Below are 4,493 nucleotides of genomic sequence, written 5' to 3' on the forward strand. Positions count from 1 at the left end.
GGATTTATTCTATCAGTAAATCAATTTAAATGGATACTTTTCATAACTCTTTAGTCCTTCTCTCAAAACTTCCTTCAATTTGGCAGTTTCTTTTTTTATGACCATAGAATAAACACAGTGACTTCTGGAAGAATTTTTGGTTTTATTTTGTTCATGTTGACTTGATCTCATAAAGGTTTTTCGAAATTTCTCTATATACTTCATCCCTGCTGGTGGTAGTTGCATTGCTATATTCCATAATTTCAATGTATGCATTCTATTGTTGGATAGTCAGATTACTTTCAGTTTTTTTGGGGGAGAATGATGGTGATAAATACTGCTATTATAAAAAAAAGTCTTTATACAGATTGCTTCCATTTGGGGCTTTGCTTTTGATAAACGCGCAGGCTATGGGAATGGAATGGAATTATTGCGTCAGAAATTATAATTATTTTTAAACCTTCCACTAAATGTTCTGCCCAATTATTTTCCAAAAAAAGATTGTTCGAATTTCCAATTTGGTCGGCGATGAATGGTTGGACTTATGAGTCTTCCATGTTGCAGCTGCATAATAATTACTGTACAACGCCACCTGAGATAGTAGGAACTTAATAAATACTTGTTCTGTCGCATTCTCTGAAATACTGCAGGCCTTGAACTTGCTGCTTTTAAATATTGTGGTCAATTTAATGGCTATGAGTTACTTTAATTTGCATTTCTTGTTGTTAGTGAAGGCAAACACGTTTTCAAATGAGTATTTGTTGTTGCTGCTCAGTTGTTTTCAGTTGTGTCCAACTCTCTGTAACCCCATTATTTTGGCAAAGCTCCTGGAGCTTTTCTCCAGTTCATTTCCCAGATGAGGAAACTGAGGCAAGCAGGGGTGAGGTGATTTGCTCAGTTAGTGTTTGAGACTGGCTTTGAATTCAGGAAGATGAGTCTTCCCGGGGCTCTCTCTACTATGCCATCATTTGCATTTTCTCTTCTGAATATTGTCCGTTTTATTACATCTGACCCACACAAAATGGGGGAGGGGGACCCGTCAGCTCTCCAGGGACTCAGTCAATCATCTGGGCTTTGGGGGAGCTGGTGGTTCTTGGAAGCTGGATCCTTGGGATTCAGAGGATCCTTTCAGATCACCACATCAGGCGGCTCCACTGTCAGAGAAAGGAAGAAGCAGGAAGTCAGGGGATGAACCAGGAAAAGAAACTGAGGAAAAGAAATAAGGTGGATGAAGATGTAGGGGGGCAGCCTCTGGACAGCACGCTCCAAAGCAGCTTTTGGCCTTTCCTTCGATTGCCTGAGAAATATTGACTCCTTCCATGCATGTGTGGATATGAACTCTCATTTCCTGTAGACTGTGTTTTACTTCCTTCAACTCTGTCCCTAATGCAATTCTACAAAGTCTTGTTAAATGATGCTTCCATAACAGGCACTGGGAACTAGTGACAAAAAATGGGACAGAAGTTCCTCAGGGAGCTTCCCTTCCAGTGGTGGGACAGAACATGCCCTCAAGGAAGCAAAGGCATCCCATGGAGAAGGGGTACAAAAGTATTAAAGAGTGAAGGCCTGTTGGGAACTGGGGAGGTCCTGGAAGTCTTCCTGATGGGGACAGCCTCTGAGCTGTGTGTGAGCAGCATTAAAAGCCTAGAAACCTCTTCAAGCAGCTGAATCTCCTGGTGCAAGGGTCTAATTCCACCCGATTTTGCCATCGTAGACAAGAGGAGTCCAGCCCTTCCCCAGATGAGGAAACTTCTCAGACTTTCATGAAAAACCACAGATGTATGAAAAATGTTGTGAACCTCAAAATTTGTTTCCTTCGTGTGGCTGAAAGGTTGATCTTTTTTTCTCCTTCTGGTTCTATGTAGCGGGACCCAGCACTTCCCAAAATATCCCCAAACAATTGGAAGGAACGGAGTTCATCTATAAAGAATTTCCTTTGATTGTTCAATAAACGCAGATGAACGTCAGGCCCTCCAGAGGGAGTGACCTTCAGGCCTCATGCAGGAGACAGCTCTGGCCATTGGGCCCTCTGGGAGCCTGAGAGCTGGAGAGCTCCGAGTCCAGACTCTTCTCAGGACGCAGGAAGATGCTGAAATCCAGAGAAGGGAACCAGGTGGAGCCTGCAAGGCGAGACTGGAACTCAGCTCCTCTGACTGAAAGTGCCATGTTTCTGCCTCTATTTCCCACATAACCCAAAACTTTTCCTCTCCTTCCATCCTTTCCTTGCTTGCTCCCAGTCCCAACACTGTATGTTCAGAGAATTGTTGTTAAAAAGTCCAAATTCTTAAATTCAAATTGAGTTCATTGGAATGGGCAAAATCAAGGAGAGATGGGGAGCCAGTGAGGGTGGACAAGGGATGGTGGAGGTCAGCAGCAGTCCCCTACATTTTTGGGCCACAGCTGGCATAGCAGCTAGGTTGGGAAGGGGGCTGCAGATGATCAGGCCAGGAGAAAATCTATGTAATTGCTCACCATTTGGCCCAATTATCTCCTGCCTTGTCTTCTCAGGCCGGCTGAGGCAGGGCCAAGTCTTAGGGGTTTTCTGCCATGTCCCCGGAGCTCGTAGGAGGGGATCTGCAAACACGGGCTCGTTAGATGACGTCGGAGAGCGAGCTCTTCTATCGTCTTATCTGGGCCGGGTCTTCCTGCCAATAACCCAGAGCTGGATCATTGTCCAGGCCACCTGTGTTCTGAGCCAGTGATTCGGGTTCAGAGGATCAGATACAGCTGATCCCTATTTGCAGAAGCCAGCTAAGAGCAAACACACTCCCGGGGAGTCAGTCTGGGCCACACTTAGCAGCTGTCAGTGGAGGCAGCTCCTTCCCGTAGCCCAGGCTGCTTTCTGCTCCTGTGACCCTGACCCCGAGAGCTCAGGCCCGTGGGCATGGGGTGGGCAGGGGCTGGGGTTATATGAGTCAGTGAAAATGCCCACCGTGTGTTTGTAGAAAAAACTGGGACTTACCAGACAAGCTGCGCTGGAGAGGCGAAGGGGATGATGAGATTCTCAGAGAGTGGGGACTTCTTTGGCTCCCCAGGTGACCTTGGATAAGTTGCCCTTCCCTTGCTCTTCTACAAGGGGAAGGGGAAGGCGTGCTCTAAGCTTCTGCTTTTGCATCTAGTCCATCTTCCTCACTATGAAGAGGGGGTGGCTGAGGATCAGGGAAGGGACCAAGTTCATCCAAGTAACTACCTGAAAGGTTAATATTAGATCCCAGGTTTGTCCCCGGACTCCTAAAATTCTGCTATAGAGAAACGTCCTGGAGCAACTTCATCTGCAGGAAACATGGCACAGGGAAAAGAATTCGGACTTTTTAATCAGCAATTCTCTGAACGTACAGTGTTGGGGCTGGGAGTTAGTCAATAAACATTTGCTAGAGTCCTACTGAGGTCAGGCTCTGATGCTTTGATACTGGGGCTTATGGGAAATTATGTCAAAAAGCGATTGTGCAGAGAAGTTCATCAGTACAGTATGTCAGCTTCAAGATTGTGCTTGTGCTTCTCGTGGTGGCGAGGAACTGGAACCTGAGTGGCTGCTCAGTGGGGAACGGCTGAATGAGTTATGGTATATGAATGTTATGGAATATTATTATTTTGTAAGAAAGGACCAGCAGGATGATTTCAGAGAGACCTGGAGAGACTTACAGGAACTGATGCTGAGTGAAGTGAGAACCAGATCATCGTTCGCAGCAACAACAATACTATATGATGATCAATTCTGATGGATGTGGCTCTTTTCAACAATAAAATCATTCAGACCAGTTCCACTTGTTCAGTGATGAAAAGAGCCATCCACACCCAGAGAGAGGACTATGGGAACTGAGTATGGTTCACAACACAGAATTTTCACTTTTTTTGTTGTTTTTTGCTTACATTTTATTTTCTTTCTCATTTTTTTTCTTTTTGATATGATTTTTCTTGTGCAGCAAGATAATTTGTATACATATATTGGACTTAACATATATTGTTGCCATGTTTAACACATATTAAACTACTTGCCATCTGGGGAGGAGTTGGGAGAAGAGAGAGGAAATTGGAACCTTTTCGTAAGGGTTTATGTTGAAGAATGAATCATCCACATGTTTTGAAAATGAAAAGCTTTCATAAAAAAGAAAATGAAAAGCTTTAATAAAAAAGAAAATAAAAAGCTTTAATAATAAAAGAAAGCAATAAAAAAGAAGTCAGGAAACACAGTAAAAAAAAAAAAAAGATTGCTTGGTTGTCTGGCTTCTGGACAATGGACAGAGCTCTGGAGCTTTCCCAGTCATGGATGGAGTGAAACAAGGCTGTGTTCTTGCTCCCATATTTTTTAGCATGATGTTTTCAGCCATGTTGTCAAATGTCTTCAATGAACACAAATATGGCAGCAAAGTCAGCTCCTGCACTGCTGGTAAATTCTTCAGCCTGAAAGCCAAAGCCAAAGTAGGGGGACTTCAATCTTTATCTTCAAGATAAGAGTGGATTAAGTATCTTCCAGGTGGAAATATGGTTCTGCAAATGGGGGTGTGGGGCAGCCG

Source organism: Antechinus flavipes, chromosome 5, assembly GCF_016432865.1.
Source record: "Antechinus flavipes isolate AdamAnt ecotype Samford, QLD, Australia chromosome 5, AdamAnt_v2, whole genome shotgun sequence".
Classification (NCBI taxonomy): domain Eukaryota; kingdom Metazoa; phylum Chordata; class Mammalia; order Dasyuromorphia; family Dasyuridae; genus Antechinus; species Antechinus flavipes.